At 35.2% G+C, this 26,592-nt stretch overlaps 1 protein-coding gene across 1 annotated transcript in view; it reads right to left on the reverse strand.

Annotated features, from left to right (window-relative positions):
• LOC122798067 (histone deacetylase 9-like) overlaps window positions 1-21,716 on the reverse strand; it is a 2,531,134-nt gene extending 2,509,418 nt beyond the window's left edge. The window contains exon 1 of the mRNA XM_044066719.1: window positions 21,584-21,716. The gene's annotated coding sequence lies outside the window, so the exon portion shown is untranslated. The remainder of the gene's footprint in view (window positions 1-21,583) is intronic.
• Window positions 21,717-26,592: the final 4,876 nt, after the last annotated feature.

The following is a 26,592-nucleotide window of genomic DNA, read 5'->3' on the forward strand; positions in this document are numbered from 1 at the left end:
CTCATTAGCACTCTTCAAGAAAAATCTTGATGATTGGATGGGAAATGGGAAATTCACCCCGAGGATCACTTCTGTGGCTCTGCTCGACAGGGGCACAGGAAAATAATTTTCTTGGGTGGCGAAAGCCAGGGTACATTTTTTGGCTAGGCTTGTATGGGCCCTAGGGCCGATAGCCTAGTACCTACCTATGAACCTATGAACATAAGTAATAGCATTTTGACTATCAGTATATAAAATCAGATCTCTGTCAGTCCAGTCCATATAAATATAATGTATACAACCAAATAAAAACAGCCAAAATTTGCAGAAGTCAGAAAACAACCAATAATCAGAAAAATGTTACATCACTTCTCCAAAATCATTGTATTTATTAAAAGTTTAGCACTTTCGTCCTGTTGTCATTTGGATTAATTCTAACAAAGTACTTGCAATCAGGAATAGTAACACGATACTAAAACATTTATAAAATGAATGGATTTTACTTCCTTGATTGTTCTGATTAAGTCCTGACGACAATAGGATAAAAGCACTAACCTTTTAATAATATATTTTGCAGAGGCATTGTAGAGGTTTTTTTTTTTGGTTAAAAATAATGATTATGCTTAGTACAGGTAGCTTTTTTTTCCAGTCTATATTCTAGTAGTGTCCATAACTAGTTTTTAGTGCAGCTGCAGTATCACTATGCTTATTAATTTCCTGTAAAATATGTTTGGGATCTATATTGTCATTTTAAACAAAATATGGGCACCTTTTCTTATTTTCTTCTTTGTCTGTTCTTGGATATAAAATAACATTCTGGTTCAATATCATATTTATGTTTTATTTTCCCAAAAGCCACAGCATTTTCCTTTCCATAGCACATATCCTAATACTGCTCCAACGCAATATGAATTAACTTTTTTAAGTTTTCAGTACAAATTCTCGTTTTCTTCAGTATCTTGTTCCTCATCCATTGCCTTTTCATGAGGTAGCCTGTCGCTTGCAGTATAACAAAGTGCAACTATACTTTTACTAATTGCTCTTTGGAAAGTCTGTGGGTATATAACTGCTGCTATTTATCTAATAAAATCTATTAAGGATCCTTAGAACTTCCAATTAAAATGTCAACACTTGGATTGCCAATTCTTAAAATACTAAAAAAAAAAAAAAAGAATAGAAATACAGATGCGTGACTATTGGACACAACTGTTCTCCTTTAGAATTCCTTTTTTGCAGTGGGTAAGCCAACCTGCATCCCTGATGTGGGGGGAAGCTTCCCATACCCTCAAACTTATATATATATATATATATATATATATATATATATATATATATATATATATATATATATATATATATACTAACTCTGAGATGGCCATTACCTGGATTAAAGGGAATATTCTAAGAAATAGCAATCTCGGATTTATTATTGTATATAAGTCCAGATTTTCATTCATTCAATCTCTGCCTTTTGTGACTTGTAGATGTAAATCCAGAGTTTTGGTTAGTTTGCTCATTTTTCGACTTGACACTTCAAGCCCAACATTTCAAATGTTAAATGGTTACCAGTGCTTTGGCTTAGGCAGATTTATGCAATCACAGTTTTCGTTTTTATTGTGCAAGTTGCCTCTATTTTTGCATTTATCACACACTTTTCACCAAGTGCAATGATTTTTGCTTTTCCTTTCCTCTTGTCACTTGCTTTCTGGCCTTCTTTCTTTTACAAATTGCCCCACATTCTACCATCAGAATTATTTTATGACTTAGGAATCTCTAACTTTATTAAGTATTGCATATATGATCGATCCTTTTTTGTCTTTCTTCCTGAGCATGTGAAGTAATATTCAGTATCAGTTTCTCAGCAGCGGCATCATGAATGTACATACTCCATTTCCCATTGCTCTGCTATAGCAGTACTGTGCCAGTGCCCCCCACTGACATAGTATTGAATTTTCCTGGCATTCTGGGTAAATTACTTCTAACTGGTATTACCACTACTTCAGGTCTCTCCAGGAAATACACTATTAATTTAGTGGGAGTAACCTGATAAGTAGCAGTAAATAACTAACTAAATTTAAAAAAAAGAAACTTTGGTAAGAAGGAAATTAACAGAGGTGAGGCAAGGAAATGGAAACTGATGCATATGTCAGTGGGGGAGGGTGGAGGGGATGGGCTTGGTATTCACTGTGGATCTCGATGAAGTATAAATAATGAAGGTGAAATCAGTAAATAATGCCTGACAGTCATTCATAGAACAGGGCAAGTTGGAAAGTATGGGAATTATAACTGGATGTAATAAGGAAATGCCACTCATGAAGATTTTGTTTACGGAGAATACATCAGGATATTGCGTATCTTTTTAGTTTTTGTTCATTAATTTGATAACCAGATAGATGAAACTACCCCCTGACAAGTTTTCCCTCCAGCAGAATTCCAACTCATACTCACTGACTTCTACATCTACCTTTTCACTACAACTTTTTGTTTTCTCAAATGTCAAATTGAAATTTTAAACCTCACTTTATATGCACGTTTGTCTTGTAGTAATATGCAATGGCTCTATATTTACTGACTGCAGATTGTCTCTTAGTATGCTTTTCAGTTATTGTATGTCCATATTCTAACTTTAAGCTTTATATTTCTCTCTACTGTATAAATTGCCTATTTTGTAACTGGTACGTTTTTCTCCATGGTTCTCCTCTGAAGAGGGGCTACCACAAGCCAGTCAGACTACACTGGTCAATAAAAACAAAAAATAAATATAAATTCTGGCTCCTGAACCTTTTCCAGGCATGACCATAACACAATGGACAAGTGGCAACTCCAGTAAAATGAAAATGTAACAACTGACGTAGCAAATTTGATAAAAAACTGGCATGTAGTCAAGGGCAAAAACAAGTAGAAGTAATCAATTCATTTTTTATCTGTAAAATAGTTATTGAAATAAAATTATGGAGGCAAAGAGTGGTACACTGTTTATGTTCTTCAAGTAGCTATTTCTCTGAGATTTTTAATCTAGGGTAGTTATTTATTGTTTCAGAATCTTCTCCAAGTAGAGCAGTAAGTAATAGATTTAGAAGAATTTTTGAATAGAAAATGATTGTTAACCTGTGCAGTTATTATTCTAAGCTGCTAGCATGGTTGATTAGAAGTAATTACCAAGTTAGCCTATGCTGGAGTAAGAAATAGGCAGAGTTTATGTACAGCTTTACATGTGCAGTGGAATTTGTGGTCAACTCATTGCAGGTAAAAGTGCATTGAATAATGGTATGCAGTGAAGGACTTAAAGCATTTTGAAGGACATTTGCAATTTAAGTAAAACTTTCTAAATTAGTAAGATTACAGAAATTGTGCATCATCCTCAGCAGATGTTCATCCCTTTCAATGCAAGAGAATCAGCAAAACTCTGGGTCTGTTACAGATCCTTACCTGCTAGTACCTGGCGAAACATCTGCTTGCTGTCAGTTGCTCAGAAAAGCAAATGCTTGAACTCAACTATCCTGATCTCCCATTTCTATGTAGTTTCCAAGTACCTAAATCTTTAAAACTGTATAGCCCTACCAGAACCTAAACTCTAACCCTAAAACTCCTACCCAGTTCCCAGTCTGAGTCCTCACTCCTTTGCCCTAACCCCCCACTTCTCAATCATAAATTTTCCAATCACTCCCTAAAGTTAAAATTCAACCCCATCCCTAAACATGAATTTATTGATTGTTCCCTAAAGTTAAACTCATATTCAAATTCAAGAGCAAGCTGTAGCTATAGGGCACATGTGCCCTGGCTTCAAGATGGTAGTTTTCAATTGCTTGGGAGTCTAGTGCCTGTAGTGAATCCAAAACTCCATAGTCTGGAATAGCAACTTGACATATATTTGACAAAATACACGTTGCAAACTAAAAACTATTTTTTTGTAACTTTAGTCAAAGTGATGTGAAATCAGTGTATGGAAAACAATCAGACATATAAAGCTTTAAATTGTTTTCTGAAAGAATAATTTTCATTCTTTCTCTTGGTGGTAGATATTTATGAGCCGTAGACTGGCAATGATATCCTGATATAAGAAAAGGAAAAATTGGAGCATTCTCTCTCCATCTCCCTTATTCTTTCTCTGTCTCTCTTCTTCCTGCTAAGACTTACTAATAAAAGCATTCACTCTATGTGAGTTAAACATTTGTTGAAATTGCTTTTCATGGCCATTTCTGTACTTTTATTTTATTTTTAATGCTCAAAAAATTAGGAAACACAAACATACTTTATCCTTCTTCATGATCCTAAAAGATATACCATCTATGGTCCTGACAGAAAGCAAGAGGTCAGAGATTGTTTACTATAGGCAAACCCCATTTAGAAAAATTACACTGTGAAACCAAAAGATAGGAGCAGCATCTCTCCTTTTTGCGTTACTATATGTTTCTGTTTTTACTGGACCACAATTACTTGCCAGGGAGGAATTTATGGCTGGAATAACAAAAACAAACAAAGACAAAATGGAACTTGTTTTGTATAAGTTAACACCTGTCAAGTATTTTCACTTTTGTCTGCAATACACTGGTTAAACTGTTGCTAGATAACTGTAAACCTACATGATAAAGTAGCAAACATTTGCCCAGCGCGGATATACTTCTAGCATTCACCTAGCCTAGAATAGTGGGAGGCATATTCTGCAAATATTACCTTTTCTTTGTTCTCTGCTTTGGTGGACAGTATTTTTAGTATTTGTAATTTCAGACCCTAAGTGTTCTTACCAGTCATCCTCTATTTGCAATAGATTGTCCTGTAAGGATTGTGGACCTGCTCTGTTCACCTTCGCTATACTCAGGCTCACTTTACCTCCTACCCTAATCCCATTTCTCATCTATCACCTTGTACTCTACAGTTGTACTGTCTAGCAACCCTCCTCCACTCACATGTCAACCAGTCATTCTCCTCTAAACTCGTGCCACTCTTAATAAACACCCACCAATCACTCTGTTACCCCTTATAAATAAGAACTTAACCACTGTTATCATGCTGTCTCATAGTAGTTATCACTTTACTGCCCCAATGACAAGAGCCATCTGAACTACTAACTCTCTAAATAAACCACAGAATACCTATTTCTTCACAGTCTGACATTTTACCCATTAAATCCCAGTATATATCAACCAATATTAACTTCCAGTCCACATCCTTGTAAGCTGCCTGACGGAATAATATACAAGCATTGCTCTACAAATCACTGGAGCCCTATTCTTTTTCTTATCTGCACATTTAACTTCCTATCACCATCTACTCAGCCATAATGCTCTACATCATTGTTTTTCAATAGCTCTGTACAGTAGCTCTGTACATGTTCCACATCCATCTCTGCAAAGGATCATATGTACATCCTAATTCCATATAACAAAAGTTAAATTTAAGATAAAAGCTTAAATACAAATGGCTGTTTTCACTAAACTACGTTTACCAGTCGCTAAACGTAAATGGAGATATACATATGAACTTGGGTCCAGACCTTGCACCCTCACCCTCTATATCTTGTACCCTAACTATACCACCTCAGACCTTGCATTAAAAACCTCAGAGGCCTACAGTTGTTTCATATTAACCTTAGAAGCATTAGGAACAAACTGCTAGAATTTCATGTTTAGGCAGCCACACACACCCCTAATATTCTGTTAATCACTGAGTCTTAGCTTGAAAGTGTAAAAGATGCACAGTTTCTACCCCCTGGCTACAATAGCCATAAATTAAATAGACCAAACAAAAATGCTGGCTGAATTGCTATAGTATAAAAACATAATTTTGACCTGTCAGCTTTATGTCACACCATTCCACAAGTCAGTAATGCAGAAATTATCATCTTATTGAAACTTAATAACCACAATTCAGTAGCTATTACTGGCATATACATACCCCCCCAGGTAATAATATTCCCATAAGTGAATAATTTCTATGCTGGGTCTCAAGCAAAATCTGCAGGAAACAATTGTATTAGGAGACCTAAACAGAGACTGGATGACAATCTGATCTGCAAATCCTACAAAGTCCATACATAGATCTATATGGTTTCACCCAGATGATTGCCACTCCAACCAGATATAATAAAAACTCTATGAGAGAATCAGCCCCTTACTGGATTATTACCTTCTCATGTAACAACATTACCTCCTTTGGTATCCGAACACATGTCGTACATAATCAACTGCCTGTTTCTGTAGTCACACAGCGAAACCAGGCCCCTAATCTCCCCATTTTAAACAAATAAGAAATGTCACAAAGTTCCAGCTGGAGAAATTTAACAGTGTTGTAAAGCTCATTCATTGGGATGCACTGAAAGCCTATCATTAGGTGATGCAGTCTCTGAATTTAATAAACTCTGTCTTAATATCCTAAACAACCCATGCTCCATTTAGAACCAAAAAAGTTAAAGCAAACCCTGCTCCTTGGTTGTCTATAAAAACAAAACAACTCATGAATGACCGGGTCATGGCTTGAGAGGCCTTGTCTTAAACTAAAACTGAGAAAAACCTGCAGCATTATAGATGCCTTATAAATCAAATCAAATACTGAACCAGAGAAGATAAAATGTCCTTCTATACCCGTTTCAGAAGACATAAAATTATAACCCAAATAGTTCTGGACATCAACAAAAACTATAAACCCAGGCCAAACTAGCACTCCTACTCCATCCACATTTGTTGTCTTCAACCTTATTTCTTTCCATCTCGTACTTAGGCTGTTGCATCACGCTCCCAACTATGTTTATCTGTTCTACCTACTGGTGACAGATTTAACTATGAAAGCCACTAAAACTACTTTTTACATCTCTGTTTTTCTGCCTTTTTGTACAGCCTTCAAAGGGCACTATTTTTATATCTCTGTTTTCCCGCTTTTCTTACTCTGTATGAATACACTACAGTGATCACAACCAGTCCATATAATTGTAACCATCATATTTCTAATCAGCTGTATGCAAATTCTCCTTTAATACTCTGTGTGTATGTTGTTTCTTGAACTCTATAGTGCATTGTGTAGTACTGTATAACAATATGTTCTTACAATGTTTAATGTTTTGTTAAAATGTCTTCTTGCATGTTGTATACCTATCCATCATGTTTTGTGTCATGTGTTGTTCTCCCTGTACTGTAATTGTATATTGCATGGTGACTATCAGCACTGTAACTGTATTTATTACTGGAAGTTTTCTCCTTGGGTGTCTGGTGAAATGGTGTCTTTTTAGGCCCAGTCAAAATATCCTCGTAAACAAATGCCAATAAATAAATAAATTCATTTCTGTGTATACTATGATTGGATAATAATCAGTCTTGGCCCAAGTTTTAGTCCATAAGAGACAATTTTAATCAACACACTTGTAAGATCTTTGCCGTCTGATGCTTCCAATATGAGAAATTTGTTCATGGAATAATATCTCCAACAAAAGACCTGACCATCGCAAGAAAATTACGCTAATAGTTGTTTGAGATAATAATGGCACTTGTAGATATGTTGGCATTCTTTGCTTGGCTCTACTCCTTGTATACTTTAGTTCTTATTGCCTCGGTGGTTTCAGCTTATTGCTTTTTACACTATGAATCAGTTGGTGGTTGTTACAAATTATACTTTTCTGCAGCATGTTCTGTTTTCGGCTGTCATATCTAATTTGTTTTTCATTAACTTATTTTTCTTTTCACTATAATATTCTTAACATTTAAAAGCAGAATGACTGATCTGAAGTGTGTCTCTACATTAAATGATTGCATTGTTTCTGTACATTTTGCAGATATTGCACACTAATGTGAAATATGAGAGCTAACAGTATCTACAGACATGAATTTCCAGATATCCATCCATCCATCTGTCCATCCATTCATCCATCCATCCATCCAGCCATCCATCCATCCATTTTTTAAACTTTGTGTACCTCTGAAAGTCATGGTGGCAGCAAGCTGATTGGTTCAGACATGAGTTCCATATCCCAGTCAACAATCCTTAGCTAATCCTGTATCACTTTCAGGTATTCTTTGACACTCTGACCAACATAATCTGTCCATCTTGTTCTGTGTCTGAGTTGCAGTGTCTCCTCTTAGTGGGCCATGCAGAAATGCCTAGGGAGAATCTTCACTAGGTTCTCAACCTTACTTGTCTTCTTCCAAACTGTACAGTGTCTATACTCCAAGAATATCCTATATGGCTAAGCTTCTGTGTCTATCATGAAGACTAGAAACCAACCACTTTGTGACAGAAACTTATTTTCACTGCCTTTCACAATGTTTTATCTCTTTTCTCACTATTGATAACATTTAACTATAAGTGAGGGTGTTGGAGGCATAGGTTGCCCTATAAATTGAGAATTTCACACTATTCCTTTGTGATTATTTTATCACCACAATCTGGTACAATAATTCCAGTCCTGCTGTTATTGAACCTACCTTGTCACTAGCCTTGTGATTCTCTCCACTCTGTCTTGTTATCAAAATGCCAAAATATTTAACTCCTTCAGTTTGTGCAGCTAGTTCCCCTCTTACCTATAGAAAGCAATTCATTCTTTTTTGGGAATGAACAATAACATCTGATTTGGAGGTACTTGGCATTCTATCTGCCATAGCACACTCAGCAGTGAACACTGCGATACCTATTGGGATTACTGTTACTCATAACCAAGAGTTTGACACTATCTGTAAATAATAAAAATGCAACCCTTATGCCTTTAGACTGGATATTCACCAAACCTTGACTATCCTTTTAAATCATGTCTATGAAAATGACCAGTAAGAGGGGGACATTCAGAAGGTACTCCAGCAGTGCAAGGCTTCAGTGCCTTCTACACATTTAGACCATCAGCTGCGCAAACAGGAACAAAAAGTGGAGGAGTCTCCGTCTGTTTTAGCAACAAGCATAACTCTATGTTGGTTAAAGAGGATGATGTCCTGGAATGTATCTGCAAGCCAGTCACCATGGACAAAGTCCTATACCATATCCTTACAAGCTGTAGGTCACACACTATGTCCCTAGAATCCCATAGTTTGTACCTAGACCTACTGAAGACATTCACCTTTAAACTAACTACCCTATTCATGGGAAACTTTAGCTACCTCTGTAGAATGGGAAGCATGCACTGCCTCATACATGGAAGCACCATGATTCCTGAACTATATTAACATAAATACCCCTGACCAGATAGTGATCACACCCACTAAGGTTCAAACATACTGTATCTGGTTCACCCCAATATGGGAGAGTGTGATTGGAGCTCTTTAATTAAACTAAACAGGAATCAAGAGGAGGCCAATTATGAGGTCAAGATGGCTTCACAGGCTAAAGACAACCACATGGCCTTCTACAGCTAAGTTTGAAATTTCAAAGGCAGCACACATTAGTGCAGGAGTGGCCTTAGGTCAACTGGTGCCCTAGGCAAAAGGGCTCCACGGTGCCCCCCACCACACCATCCTAGTATATATATATATATATATATATATATATATATATATATATATATATATATGGGTCTACCTGAAAATTTCGAAAGCCGACATTGTTGAAGACGGCTTCATCGAGACGACATCCACAAAAACCTACTTCATCAACAGACTGGTTGAACAAAATCCTTCCATGGGTAAGTACTAAGTCACCAAAACAGACATAACCAACACCGGAACGTTCAAAATCCACCCCACCCCCAATTAAATATATCAACTCCAAGATCTTACTACAGTTTGGGAAAGGGCTAAATTCACCTTCACGGCGAAAAGGTTATTTACCCTGGGAAGAATTTCTTTGATGATGTCGGCTTTCGATATTATCAGGTAGACCCATCTATATATATGAAGATCCCTCCCCACATGGGGATGCAGGGGGACTTGCCGCCATGCAAAAAAAAATAAAAAAGCTTGAAATTATGTTAGCCAAAAGTAGTTTTCAGTGAATCACGTTCATGCATTTGTCCATCACAGAATAATCTTTTGATTGATAAGCATGAATCTCCTTGACCTAATGAAGGAAAACACTAAACTATGTTCCATTCTACGTGCCCACAGCTCTGAAATGTACAGAGGCAAAACTAGGCTTTCACAATCCTGCATAACTTACCATGTCATCGGCTGTCACACATATGCATTGCATAACATAAAATATCTTAGTATGTTTATTGCGTATAATTGCCACTGCTTCTTGTTAAATGTGTATCAGTAGCAAAAATACCCTGCAGATAAGTGACATTGCATAAAAGATGGCCTATTAGTCCTACATGAAAAAACAAGTTAGAATGAATCCTGCAGAATACCTCACTGCTCGTCAGGGAAGGTATTCATAAAAATGTTGCTATGTTATCATGTTCCACTACACCATTCTCCCATGAGTCCATAGCTATTCATACATACAGTGCCTTAGTGTAGGATTCAGCAGTCGAACTTCCAGTTCCCATCTGCATGGGTGTCATGAAGTTTGTCACTTCTGACTTGAGTAGCATGAAATTGGCTTTGGAGAAGTTTTTTATGGAGGTTTCCCTACTGGGGGGTGGGGGTGGGATGTGGACGTCAAGGGTGATTAGTTTATGGTCAGACTTGACCAACAAGGGGGTGACCACTGGTGTGGAACATTGATCTCCCATGTTGGTAATGACCATGTCTAGGATATTTGAGCCCCTGGTGGGACTATGGATTAGTTGGACCAGGGCATTGGAATTTATGAATTCCAAGAACCATTGGGCAAAGGTGTTGGTTCCCGAGTAGTTTTTCCAATTAATGGCAGGGTAGTTGAAATCACACAGTATTAGGGTGTTTGGTTGTAGCTTAATATTATCTAGTATGTTTAGAAAGGTGTAGTGAGAATCTTGGGGCATAGTGGGGGATCTGTAGCAAGCTACAATTTGGGTTGCAGTCTTACCCAGTGTTAGTTGCACCTGTAGAATTTCAGATGCATTGTGTTGGGCATCTAGTCTGGAGGTGTGAATATCCTTGGTGAATATGGACACTCCTCCACCTTTAGTGCTTCAGTCCTGGTTTGGTGGCCAAAAAGTATGGTAAGAGTTGTAGCCTGGTATTGCAGGAGTTCTCTCTGGAGCCTTGAACCAGGTCTCAGTTACTGCACGATATCGATGTTCTCCATTTTTAGGAGTGCCTCGCGACAGTGCCTTTTGAGGTTTAGACTTCTAGCATTGAGCATTACCTTCAGATTTTGCATGCTTATATCTGTTACAGTGGTGGTTTTGTCCTTTGAGCCTTGTTTAAAAAAGGCACTATGGGGTGGCAAGAGCCTTAGACATTAACCTGAATCCCAGGGGCGACAGGTGCAGACCATCTCTGGCAAAGCATCGTGGTTTGTCGATCATGTCATCCCAGGCAGACAGATATTGGATCCCCTTTGAATGATGCCATAAGCTTAGCCAATTGTTGAAGTCAATAATTTTGTCCTTATACTGTGGTATCATTCTGGGCGAAGGCAGGATACTGCTCAGGGCTAGGGTCATACCTGCCTGGGCCACATGATCCGAGAACTCTTCCATGTCTCTTTTCATGTAGTCCAGGGAGGTACTTCTCAAGTCATTCACTCCAACATGGACAATGACAGAGTCGTATTTGTACTTGTTGTGGAGTGACTTGAGTGCATGCGTAATGTGGCGGATCCTGGCACCCGCCAGGCAGCTGACAGTAATTTTCTCCTTGTTCAGCCTGGTGAGTGAGACGTCACTCTGCCTGACTACAGAGTCACCTATGACTAAAGTGTTGGGTATGTTGTCTTGCCTTAGGGGCTGTTGTTTGGTGGCACACTGGTGTTTTGAGCTATGTGTCACTTTGGTTGTGACTGGTGTTTGTTTGCATTTCAGCTTCGGAGGTCCTTGTTGCTTGGGCAGGTTAATGTTAAGGGCCTCCGCATAAGTGGTTTAGTGTTACTATGTGTGGATGTTGGTGCCATGAGTTTTGAAGGGCTATGTGTTGCTTGAGGTGTAGTGCAGGTGTTAACCTTCTCCTCTTGACTGTCTAGCACAATCTTGGCTGGAGAGAGCTTTGCTTCCAGTTTGGCTATGTAAGTGCATCTCTCACAGGTTGTAGTGTTGGGTGGTAGAAGGAGAGGGTTGTCTGTGTACATGAAGCAATTGCTGCATTGCCCCAGTATGCCCAGATTCACTAGGTAGACAGGAGAAATCACGGGAAGCTGACCCTTAGACATGCCTGGTTCTGTGTTTCTTTTGTAAGTACAACAGCTGTTTTCCCTTACCTTGGCAAGGTGCATTGCAATTATAGGCTGTTTAGTGCCTACAATTAATTTCTCCTTATTAACAAGGAGAATTGAGTGCTTGTATCAGTTTAAGGCTTCCTAGTTCTTTCCAGCAGGTTTTAGAGCAAGTGCTAGTCACAGGGATTCAGATTTTAGTGCTATTACTGAGAAACCACCTAGTTCAAAGGGAAGTTTGAAGAGCAGACTTTATGGCACCGGGAATAGTTTAAAGTGCTAGACTAATAAGGTAATAAAAGTGCAGGAGAGCAGAGAACTAGAAGATCTAAGGGAAAAAATGAAGAGCACTGCTCTGAAGCTTACAAAAAATCCTGGATACAGCAAATCTGTGTCTGGGCTACACTAGTTCAAGGCAAGGTAGGGAACAGTTTTGTTTTTTTTTTTAGTAGAAATTGAAGAGGCAGAAGATAATGAGATAATTCAATATGCAGAAGCTAAAGGGGTGGGCCTTTGCTAAGTTCTCACTATTAACAGTAGAATGAGCTGATGTAATGTGGCGGGGGGGGGGGGGGGGTCTAATATAAACTTTATACCAGAGGCAGGCAGCTCAAAGCTACCAAGACAGAAGACCACCACAAGAACAGGGTGGGAAGGTGGGTGGGAAAACCAGTTGTACAGATTACAGAGATATTAAATCAAACCTGCAGATGAAAAATGAGAATAAACACTTATCTTTTCTGAATATTACAGCAGACAGTAAGTCAGTCAGCTCATTGAATCTGGTATCTTAGCAAGGTGCCTGTTGCTTGCTTCTCAGCTTACTTCCATTTTCCTGTTTCTAGCATACTACCTGCATTCTATTCTGGTCAATTACTTCTGTGCAGGAAGCTTGTCAGCAATTGGGTTTATATGACTTATGTACAATTCTACCTGACTCTGTGGGAACAGAAAACTACCAGAATGAAGCAACATAGTAGCGCCTGTGTGCAAAATAATACAAAATAAAATAACCACATATGGTGAAAAAAATGCCATTTTCTGTGTCTAGTGTTTGGAATAAAAATTAATTTTCCTAATTGGTATACAAGTGCAGCATTTTTGCTTCTACTGTAATAAAGGTATGTTTATTGTCTAAAAAAATATTCAGCAGTTCCAAAAATGGGAAAACCATTTAATAACAGAAGTTATATGTTCAACATAACGCGCACTACATTTTAATTATGTAAAAGAATAAGCGTAAATCATTCCTTTTCAAAATTATCACTTGTAAAGTTCATTTGCTTGTTTAAAACTATTCTAGCATGGTTTCTTTCATTTTTATTTGAGACTGAATAAGCCAGAAGCTCAATAATAGGGGCCCTTTCAGTGTGATCCACTAGTGAATATATTGGCATATCTGTGAAAAACAGCAAGTGATAATAATAACTGATAATATTCAGGACAGACTGTGGAAACAGCAGTGTAGTAGTGAGAGAGCGAGAGAAGGAGCTATGCATGTATTTCTGCTAAATACTGCCTTGGTATGCCACCTAAACATATTACAGGTATCCTTGTTGTTTTATTTGTAGCTTGGCTGCTAGTTCTAAGTTCCCTCACCTTTCACTTATGTTCAGTAAAACTAACACAGGCATTTGATGCTCAGATTTATAAATATACTGGCTCAGTATTGATGTGTTGTGGTAGAACATAAAAGCAGATTTGTGTTGGTCCATTTTGGGCAGGCAAGGTCTCACAGGCATTGTGCCTAACGTTCCCACATGTATGCCATTATAACCACGGTTGTTTGTTGTTAAGTTGTTTGTGGTCAGTGCAAGCCTACTAAATTTATCATGTGCCTTCCTCTTCTGATGTATGGAAAAAGTAGAGAGAAAATAAGATGTCTCTTTTACTTGCTTGAACTCCCTAATTAACACATTTTTATGAACAGCATTTAAAAGAATTACAAATGAAATGCATTATATTCTAACATTCCTCAAGGAATCTGCAGACTAAATAATTTAGCAGGTAACCATCTCATTTTGATAACAAGAGGATTAGATGACTGTAGGCTCTACATTTACTACACAACTGGCACTTGAATTTGTGGTCCTATACTGACATTATGGAAATGTCATCCTCCTGTCTAATTCCATGACTTTTTTTTTAGTTGATCTGAGCAAGTTTTCACACACAGTATTCCTCACTGCAGTGCGATCTCAGAGTTGGTATATATAATTTGCAGGGGGTGTGGGGTATGCAGGGAGGCTTGCTCCTTGCAAAGTTGTAAAACAAATTGCACATACTTGCAAATTATTTATACCTACTCTGAGATTGCACTACAATGAGGAATGAGGAAAAGAGTAGCTTTCCCAATCCTCACTATACCATGATCTGCATTCAAAATATATAGCTAGTTCGAAGTTCTAGGTTCCGATCCTGTAGACTCTTGCTGTTGTAAACATTCATTCTTCTCATCTCAGTTATTTAAATTTCAATGTTTTGTTAATTCCATGAAGTAAAGTAGATCCATATATATATATATATATATATATATATATATATATATATATATATATATATTATATATATAATATATATATGTTTAGATATAAATATATATATATATATATATATATATATATATATATATATATGTATAGATAGATTATTATATATATATATATATATATATATATATATATATATATATATATATATATATATATATATATATATATATATATATATATATATATATATATATATATATATATATATATATATATATATATATATATATATATATATATATATATATACACACACACACACAAAGAGAGAGAGAGAGAGAAATAAAGAGATATGGGAAAACTAATGTATGCAATTGGAAAGAAAGCTGTCGAAGGAAAAGTTGTTAGTAATGCAACAGTAGTCAGAAAGATGGTCTGAGCACAGTGAGACAAACAAAAGGTAAAAATAGGAAGAAGATGATATTATATATAACAGATTATGAATAAAGTTATAACAGTGGAAGAAATTATAAAGGTAGTAAAGGAAATGGGAGGTATGAAATCACCAGGACTGGATGGACTAGGATATGACTTTTATATGGTGTTGTGAACTGGCAATTAAATGATCTTTCTTATATGTTAAATTAATGCTACTAACAGGAAAAAGAAATATGAATATAGAGCAACAAAGAAATTTTATGAAGAAACTACAATAAGGCAGATTTAGATAAGTGAAGGCCCTTAATGAACTCTGGAGAACAGAGTGTTTTCACATCACATTTTGTTTACTTGAAGTGTATAGTTTTAAGCAATGTTTTGTTCTGTTGGGTCTTCACTGCATCAGCTATTGCTCTGTTGCACAAAGATGTTCTTTAATACTATTTCTGAGGATGGGTGACTTGAGGTAACTGAAAAGCATGAGTTTTTTTTCTTATTTTGTACTTTTCAGTTATCGTTGAGTTAATGTACACCCACAGAGTTTGTGAGGTACACATTATTTCAGTATAAATCATGAACTAGGGCTCTAAATGTTTAGCTAATATCTTGGAAAAAAGAAACTAATGGAAGTGTTATAACCACTTTTGAAGAAGAAATTAGTCAGAATGCAAGAAACAAGGATGTTTACATGCAATCTACATGCATATAATAAAGGAAACACCAAGAGTACAAGAATAGATGGGGAAATATTGATAACTAGCTAAATGCAAGTTATCGAAAAACAAAATGATTACATAGCATTAATCCAGCTCCATTGTGCAGGGAGACAAATCTCTAACTGCACCTGAATGACTTGTGTTCAACTAGTGTCATTAGTACTAGGGGGTCAGGTGGGGGGTGAGAATAAGTGGCAGATACAGCTCGTCCATCCTGGGTGAGAGAAACTGCCTACGCTCACTGCAAAAACAGCATTAAGAGCCTGATCAGCTCCACACTGCAAGTTGTATGCCGCTTTGTCATGAGATTGCAAATGCACTGAATCTTGCATTCAGTTCGTGTAAGCAGCAATTGCAGATCTAACAAGGCTGCCATGGGGTGGGGGAGGGGGTTATGACATATTCCCTGGCATCAGTTTGATGCTGCTCCAGCATCCTATATCTCCTCACAGTCCCAGGATGTGGACCAGGCTGTCTAAGTGAGAGTAAGGCAGGTCCTATAGACTACAAGAACAGGGACAGTAACTGATGGCAATTGCAAGGAGGGGGAAATGATTACATAGTGAATGGGTTACCAGAAGGAGAAGTACAGCAAAAGAAAGGTATTGAGCAAGAGTGCACACTAAGGTCTATAGTTTTTGGAGTAAGCACAATCAAAATTGTAAAAGACATAAAAAACCTAATGGAGATAACTGCAAGACTAGGTATTGGTGTGGAGTTCCCAATTAACTTGTACAGAATGAAAAGAAACAAATTATGATAAATGCTTCATTCAATCACTTTAGACCAAACATTTTTAGAAATTAATAAGGAAAATTGCATAGGATATGGTATGGAAGGTAGAATATAAAATATTCAGTTTCACACAGAAGGATTACAAATACTGGAGGTTTGTTTTTTGAAAAGTATCATCCAAGAGAAAAAGTGACTGTAACTAAAAATGGGGGAGTATGCAGGGCTGCATACGAGTTATGACAGAAACTGCTGAAAACATTATATGAATAAAATTGTATGTGCGGGACTTCAGAGTTATACAGAAAGTATCGATGGAATATCTGTGGACTTAGAAATTCACATAATGGGAGTATTTTAAATGACAATAGTTAAAAGAACTGAATTATTTATTTGTTTGAATCTGTTAACCAGGGCAGAGCACTGATAAAAACTGATTAGTTTCAGTCTCAGCCCAGGACATTCAAAACAATAAATGTTACATTTAATACAATCATACTAACAGTTCAGTTACAGCACAATAAAGATAAATTGAATGACACATACAATAGGACAGTTTCAAAATACATGATGTAAGCAGTAGAATGTACATTATATTTGCATCAAAAAGAATAATAAAAGAAAAGGATGATAGTATAATTTCAGTTTGTATTTAGTATATAGGGCTTCAAATATATAAGCAATAGGGCATTTAACATATGTATAAGTAAACAAAAGAGAAATAATGGATGCTGAAGTATCTAAGCTATAATAAAAATACTGTTTTTTTTATTTCTATGTAATGTGTATTAATGTTGAATTATATTCATTATTTCTCTTTTTTTGATGTATGCTTGAAATACAGAATTTATGTTTTTCTGCTTATGATGGAAGTAGGTTTTGTTAAATAACCCCTCCTCCTTTTACAGTATGTGCTATGGGACTTTAACAGTCACATGTGCTACCACCAACTCAGATAGATGAAACCTGACATTAATGCATTAGCCAAAGGATAGCATCTAATGAGTGCTGCTCCCCTCTAATGCTAAACTGCAATGCCAGTGCTACAGTATTAATTTAAGTACTTGGTATTAAGATTCATAATATGCTGATCCTTCTTACTTCAAATGTTGCTTTAAATCTACTAAATAGAATTGCCAAAGATTCCAAAGACAACCACAAGTTATTCTACAACGATGTCAAGTATCTAAATGGCAATGCTGAGATCTGCTCTGAGCTACAACAGAATGGCATTAAATATATTGATCCCAAGGATACTGCCAATATCCTGGCAGATCGATTCAGTGGCAACTTCACCCCCCTCTCACCCCCTAAATGGCTCATCTCAGTACTGGAAGATTGCCAAATTCCAGTAATAATGGCCACACAGGTAAAAAACGCACTCTCCAAAGCTAAGAATACAGCATCCATGGGACCAGATGACATTCCAGGCTGTGTACTACATGAACTACAAAGTGAACTGGCACCTCACCTAAGTGTCATGTGTAAGCATACCCTCACCTCAGCCTTCGTGCCCACTGAGTGGTGCACAGCTACAGTTATCCCACTCCACAAGGGGGAATCCACCTTGGATCTCAGGAACTACTGCCCCATCAGTCTGACAAGCCTGATCTGCAAGGCCATACAACGTATTATCATGGAACTTATAAACAAAGACATTGACAACCTTAAAACACTAGATCCCACCCAGTTTGGGTTCGTGAAGGGCCGATCTTGTCTCCTCAACCTGACTGACTTCTTCGAATCAGTCTGCAGAGCCGTGGACGAGGGTAAGGCAGTTCACACAGCCTATCTGGACTTTGCCATGGCCTTTGACACCATCCCCCACTCTGGACTCATAGATAAACTTACTAAGCTGGACATCAATCCCTACGTCACTTGATGGGTTGCCAACTGGCTTAATGACAGAACCCACACTGTAAAAGTAGTTGACTCCAAATCCAGCTCCAGACAAGTGACAAGTGGAGTACCTCAGGGTTCAGTCCTGGGGCCGCTCTTGTTTGGCATCTACTTCTCTGAAGAATACGCCAACACTAAGGGACTCTGGCTAACAATGTTCACAGATGACTGCAAACTGGGAGCCATTACTGAATCCCCAAATGATGTGGATACTCTAGAAAAGGGCCTTACAGAAACAGATGCTTGGTAAGAAATGTACATTCATCCCCTTTGGGAAAAGACATGTACCTGTGAATTACCACATAGGTCGCAGTACACTAAACACAGAAAGTGTTAAGAGACTTAGGGACACAGGTGGACAGTGGTCTTACCTTTAATAACCACATTGCCACAACAGTCAGGAAATCCTTCTATGTGGCACACCTCATCACTAAGGGCTTTTCATCCAGAAAAAAAGGAGGTAATTGTCCCACTGTACTCTTTCCTCATTAGACCCATTATAGAATACAATGCCCCATTTGGTATGTACATCTCAAGACATCTGCAACAACTGGAAAGGCCGCAGAAATACCTCACTAAAAGAATCACAGGCCTAAAGCTGATGCCCTATGCTGACCGCCTTAAAAAACTCCAGCTATACTCTGTCGCATATTGTCTACTCTGAGGCGATCTCTGCTTAATATACAAGGTCATGTCAAACCCAGAGCTGTTGGACATGTTACACTTAAAGAAATCCCAATCCCTCAGAGCCACACGCTCCAGGGATCTAAACCTTGTCATCACAATAAACAAAACATGCTGGAGGGATAGGTTCCTGACCTAGAGACTCCCCAGACTCTGGAATAGACTGCCCATACATGTCAAGCAGAGCACCTCTTTAGCCCTCTTCAAAATGAACCTTGATGATTGGATGGGAGAAAGGAAATTCACCCCGGGGATCATGTCAGTCGCCCTGCTAGACAGGGGTCTAGGGAAGTAAATAGTGTGGGGAGAAATAACCAGGGAATTGTTATGGCTAGGCTTGTATAGGCCCTAGGGCTGATAGCCTAGTACCAGCCTATGAACCTATGAACCGAAGCCACTGATATTATCCCTGTATTTTATCACTTGCTTCATGTTCAAAACATTGTTATACCTACATAATGCAAAAAAAAAAAAATCTCATTCCTAAACTCTTACTTGCCTCCCTTCACATCATTTGTGGTTAATTCATTTTTCCTGAGTGGGTTGCTCCTACTAGGCATGACCGACTGTCAGTGGAAAATTCGGGTGGTATTCATGCTGACTAGTGCTAGTGTTGTCAGGAAAATGGAGAAATCCACTATTCTTGCAATTGGAATGCTGGGAAACTGTCTAGTGAATTTATCCAGGGCAGGATTACTGACAAAAGTATCATTACAATTGTCAGATGCAATGTACTGACTTTATGTAAGGCACTGTAGTTTTTAAGAAGTATATGCCTGCTTGACATATACATTATTGTACTGTTACTTTAGGAGGAAAGTCTGATGATACCGTAAGGCAAAGGCGATGATGCAGAGCAAAATAAGAGGAAGAAGAGCGACTCAGAGACTGAATCAGCTTCCCATAGTAATAGTAATGTCCAGTTTGATGGGTTTTCAAGATATGCAAAGTTGACATCCGAGTGGTGAGGAATCTACCATAAATGTTTTTTTTTTTTTTTTACAGGGCCAGAGACAAAAGTACCTAATTGATATGTTTTGGGGATTTTGCTATTGCAGCCTTCAGTCAGGTGTTCAAATGCTGAATGGAAGAGCCTTATACATTTTGAGAAAAATATTTTAGGGTATCTTTGGAAATGCTGCCTGCTTCAAATAAAACATTGGTTTCTTTGAAGTAAAATTAGTTTTGAAATCTGGAGTGATTTGGGTGTGAAGATCTTATTATTACACTGGAAGATTTTTTGTCAGTTAGAAACTGATCAGGTCATGCATGATGAGACTAAATCTAATTTACACATGCATTCTTAAATATTTGGGATAAAAAATATTTGATACAACTGACTTTTGGACTGGGAGACAGGAATGTTTTCTTGAATAAAATATTAAACTAGAAAAGCAGACAAATTCGTCAGATATTTTTGATGAACAATAAATGTGCTACATTCTATTCAAGTCAGCCTAAATGTTTCTACTTTTGTGCAGAATAGGTGTATCAGGTGGTATCATACACAAAAACAAGGCATGAAGTGTGTGAGAAAAGGTTTCAAGCAGTTTTGGCTTGTTGCTGAGAATAATTTACTGTTAAAAATAAAATGCAGAACAGAAAGGCACAATGGATTTTTCATAGGATATTCTAAGGGAAAATATAAAGTTGAGGAGTGGGATATTTTTCTAAAACTAAAATAATTATTAGAATGACAAAAATGATCGGTATATTTTCCATTATGCTAGTATCAGCCCTATCATTCAAAGAGTAACAAAGTAAAAATGAAATATTAAAAAATCAGCAATTTTATGGGTTTGAAGTAAGTTATATATTACTGGGAATATATAGATATATCTTTCAAGAAATTATATCACCAAGGACATGACCAAGATGATGAGCAGTTAACAGCAATAATCTTTTGCGCTGCTTCTTTTGAAGCTTTTTGACAAAATTTTATTACAAAAATTTAGTTAAAAGTCTTTTCTGACTAATAAATTTATTAAATATTTATACAAAAGTATATTTCAAGAAATATCAAGTTTGTGTTTTTTCTTTTGCTTTTTTTCCTGTCAGAATAACATCAAGTTTCTTTGTTAAAATGAGCCACTCTAAAGGTAGTTCCCAAGAAACTACAATGAAAGAATTGCAGTCCATATTAACCTGCATCCAGAATCTTTCATTGAAAATGGACAAACTGGAAATAAAATGGATAATATAACGAAGAATGTAAGAAACAAATGTTCTTATTGAATGAAGTTATTGAACAACAGTCACTGCAGATTTAAACAACTGAAGAATCAGTAAGTTACATTAATGGTAGAGTGGCAGAAAATGAGCATCATATTCAATTTATACTAAAGTAAAATACTTTACTCCTCAAAAAAAATAGAAGATTTAGAGAGTAGGTCTAGAAGAAATAACATTAGAATATATGGAATTCCAGAGAAAGAAGATAGAGGCAATATGATATAGTTTTAAATAACTGGTTGCCAAAATCTTTGAACTTACCAGAAGCTCTCTCTTTTGGTAAAATCCCTTTCAAGCAATTCGTTAAAAAACAAACCATTTCCACGGTCTGTAATTGTTAGATTTATGTCCAATCAGGATAAAAATTTGGTTTTGAAGTTAGCATGGGCAAACCCTCCTGTAAAATAAAAGAAAGCATCGTTAGATTTGATAATAACTACTGTTCATCTATTATGACTAAAAAATTAAGAAACTGAACATTAAATCTCAACTTGTTTTCCCAGCAAAATGTAGAATTTTTCTTCCTGAGAGACAAAAAGTTATAATTTTCTAATATACTCATGTTTAGCTTAGCATCCCCATGTGAGTATCATCTATAATAAGGGTAAGGTTTTTATTTAGTATATCAAATTTGATTACAGAAGTATTCATTACTAAATAGTCTTCATACTTAAAAGAAAATTTTATTTGTATTATAATAGTTACTGTGTTGCAGGATTTACGATAATAATTATCTTATTTATCTAAATTTGGTGTTTCATTGGGCTGGTAGTTGGGGTTTTTCCCAGGTTTGAATGTTTGATGTACGTTATTGTATGGTTACAGTGTTTGAGGCATTATATAGGATCTATTAATGAATATCTGTGTTAAGCATTTATTTTGAATGGCTCTGATAGCCCAAAGCAGTGGTGAGCTTCCTTCACTTAAATTATATTTCCCACTCAAAACACTCAGTTAATATTTTTTGCTTTTAAAATTAGTCACAAGATAGTTTTACTTACAGATGCATCTCAACAATTGCTAAAGATACAGGAAGGACTTTTTGACCTATGACCTCAATGAAACAGGAAGCGTATCAACTGGAATGTTAAGACAAGTGAAGAAATTGGACTAACAAAATGCTTCATAGAAGTGTCATTATGTTTACAAGAAGAAATAATGAGTAGGGTTTAAAATTATTTAATTGATGTTTTATAGCAAAAATATATAAAAAGTAATATAGTTGCTGAACAACAAACAATTTGTATCTTCGTCTAAATGTACTGCAACACTGGTTTATCTACATTTTTAGATGCATTACTCATAGCATTAATGTACTATATTAAAACACATTAAGTAAAAGTATTTTATATATTGTGACAAAATATTTTTTGAAGAAAGTAAGGTACTGTGTAATAAGTATAGAGCCAGGAGCTATCCAGTAGGAATAGTAAGGAAAAAATTAAATGAAGCAAAAGATGTTAGGGAAGCTTGCAATGTTTACAATTCATCAGAGAATGCAGATGCACTCCATTGTAATCAAAAGCCCAATGAATATGAGCTAGGAATGGTTGTTCCATACTCAGTAGATGGAGGGCATATAAAAAGTTTGTTTAGGCACAATTGGAAAATTATGAGTGGTTTTTCTGAGATAAAGAAAATAGTGGGAGATGAGCCTATATTTGTAAACAAAAAAGGTAAAAATCTTAAAAGCATATTCCAAGACAAGGTAAAATATATTAATGAAGGGAAAGAAAATATATGGAAATGCTTAAATTGTGAATTTTGCAAGCTTATCTATAAAGGTTCAACTGAAATATATGTTAATAATGTTAAAATACAAATACATAATGAGAATATTTATAAGGTCAAATTTGCAGTTCATTTATCTGTTTGCTCACAATGTGCCTCTTACTATGTGGGTAGGACAGGCAGAGAATTTTATAAAAGAATGAGAGAACATATGTAGACAGTCCAGAATAAAGATGTGTCAAATGCATGGGTAAAGCATTATAACAATACTGGGTGTATAGGGAGACCAAAATTTATGGTAATAGACATTTCAAATTTTGAAAATAAGCTTGGGGCAAAAGATGAATTAGACTGGAAAGAGTATTGTTGGATTTTAAAGTTAAATGCATGTCACCCTCCAGGACTTAATGCCAAAGAAAAATTTTAAATATATTTGAAAAGAAAAAGGTTAAAACACTGAACATGGTATTAATATATAAAACATACTGTTTTTTTCCATGAAGTCTTATTTGTTGTTATTATATATGCATTTTAAAGAATTATTTTAATGTGGAATCTTTTTTGAAAGTTATTTAATTGCACAAAATGGATGATGTTTTTGTAATTGAATAATTAACCAATTAGTGGTATGATAATGTGTATAAAAGCACTTAAGTTTTTCTCTTATTCAGTCTGAAGAAGTCTTTTGCAAGACAAACACGCTCACTGAATGAGTTTGTGTTACTCTGGTTTATTAAAACTGCTCTTTGGAGATTTTGTTTGGATTTATTGCTGTGGTGTTGATTTATTGAATTTCAATTTCTTACATTATTTTGTAATATAAAACAATTAATTTACTACCCTATTAATTCCTGGGTAAAAATGTTCAAGGGTGTAGAGTTAAAAATCTGATGACATATATTCTTGTTACTGCTGCTAATCAAATTTTCAGCTTTGCATTGCAGAATAATTTAATATTTATAGTGCATTTAGATGCATGTTTCATGACAAATGTACAAAGCTGTCTTAAACAGCTATAATTTAAGCAAGTGTTTAATTGTCAAGGTTATGTTTAACAATGTGCGAACAAATGAACATGTTTATATGTTGCAATTAAAGTGTTTTTTTTTAGACTAAACTAAACAAAACAGTAAAAAGTAATTGATAAGTCATGCACTACAAGTCTGAAGTGCTCTGTTAATTATAGAATAGTGGACTTTTTATTTTATTATGTTAGCATCTAATCTGAAAAAAATATGATTACTACAATTGTTTTCTAAGCTTCTGTATAGAACTTGTTGGGCTTTTTCTATCTTTACTGTGATAATTATTTAGATTTATGTAATACCTTCCATGTAAATAAGAGAATCACATGTGCATTGTGTTTTACCTCCAAACACTGGTAACAAAATAAAAACTCTTCAAGGACTGTAACATGACTCTGTCATGTAAAGCAATCATATAAGCAAACACTTCTTAATTTATTAAAAAAGATATAAATTCATTGTTAAATGTTTACATTCCTTGTAGGAATTATGCTTTTTATATAATTTCTTCTTAAACATCTCACTTTATGTCCATATTCTATACTAGTTACTGGAGCTATTAAATTTGTGATATGATTTAGCATCTGTTTGTTGAAATACATGTTGCAGTATGTTATTAGTAGATTGCTGTTCTGCTTTATGCTTTAAACAATGCATTTATTTCATTCCTAGATGTGGTTATTTCTTAGAGCTGTTTTATTAAAAGGAATTTTATTTTTAGGTATTTTGCTTTTGTTTTTTATTTATGAATGAAACAAGAGTGCTGAAGGATTAGTTATACCTTAAATATATATTATATGTTGATTTATTGTGATCTAACCTACATTATGAATCTAATTTAATGCAAGACATAATACTGTTATAGCTGTACTTACTATGATATAAAAAGAAAAGTCTTGCCAACTTAAGTAAATTTAGTAGTAGCTTCCTGAGATATTGAATACATAGATTATATATAAGATTATTATTGTAAGAATTTTATAGTATGAGTATGCTCAGTCATTATATTTTAAGATGTGTATTCATTTATTAGCTAGAAGTAGTAACAATATATTGAGTTTAGGTAGTTTTATAAAGTCGTTAGTGAATATTTTGTATGAGTATATCATCAAACTAGAAATATATTATTCAATGTTAGGAGATAGTAAATTATTTAATTTTAATGCTTACATTTTTGTCCATATCAAGTAGCATTAAAAATTAATTCTTCTTTGCATTATGAAATCATTTCATATTAATGTTTAATGTTTGTATTTGATAGATGTCTCAATATAAATGTATTTCATTGAATATCAATGGCCTAGATAATCCTTTAAAGAGGGTCAGTTTATTTAAATATCTAAAACTTCAAAAAGCTGATATTGATTTTTTTTCCAAGAAACACACCTGTTATCTAATGCTGTAAATAGAATGCTTTTAAAAGATTATACTATTTCAGTAGATTCTCATTTTGGATCAAAACAAAGAGGCCATCTTATCTTATGGAAAAATTATTTGACTATGTCAAAAGTAATTGAAACTATACTAATTATATGAATATGAGAGACAGATACAATTTAAGATTATCTAATTCTCATAATTATACTCAATCTTTTAGATTTGGTACTCAAACTATTACTGATAAGGTGTTTACTTCTAGTAGTTTGAATTTTAGAACTGAATATGTATTATTAGTTTCTTGCCCTTTAACTAATCACAACACAATTACTTATAATATTATATTAAAACCTAATAACTTAATAATTTGTAAGAGACTACCTGCGTATATAATTAAAATTAATGGTTTTAAAGAATGGTTTATAAATGAGATAAAAAAGTTTTTTTAGAGTTTAATTATAATGGTGAAGTTACTGAGTTCATTTTGTGGGATACTTTGAAAGCTTATTTGAATGGTAAAAGTAAAAATTGGTATATAGGCAAAATAAGATAACGGGATAGAGAATCAAATGGATTACAATCCAAAATTAATACATTAAATTTAAATAAAAAATCAAATATCAAGTCTGTAAACTCAGAGTTGAAAGCATTAAATCAAAAATATGCCAACATTCTAAATCATAAGACTCCAATAAACTTAGAAATGTCAAAACTACAATAGTACTCTTTAAATCCTAAATATGTATGCAGACTAGCTATTAGATCCAAGAAAATGAATAATTCAAGCCATATTAAAGAAATTTCTTATAACTTTGGAAGTAAAAATAAAATTGTGAATGATTTAACTGATATATTAGAATGCTTTAGAAAACATTATGAACAAATAAATAAATAATAATGGAAGTATGAAAAGTTATAGTCAAGTTGATTGCTTTCTAAAAGACAATACACATTCTAAATTAACTAATGAGCAAATAAATAGAATTGATAAGCCTTTTTCCATTTAAGGAATTAAAAAGTTGAATTAAATAAAAATAAAACTAATAAAGCTCCAGGTTTAGATGGTATAATTCCAGTATTATACAAGTTAATTCCAATTAATATATTAAGCATTTTGTTGAAAGCATCTGAAGAAAT

The sequence above is a fragment of the Protopterus annectens genome, chromosome 3.part1 (genome assembly GCF_019279795.1).
Source record: "Protopterus annectens isolate FY-2018-M chromosome 3.part1, PAN1.0, whole genome shotgun sequence".
In the NCBI taxonomy this organism is placed as follows: domain Eukaryota; kingdom Metazoa; phylum Chordata; order Ceratodontiformes; family Protopteridae; genus Protopterus; species Protopterus annectens.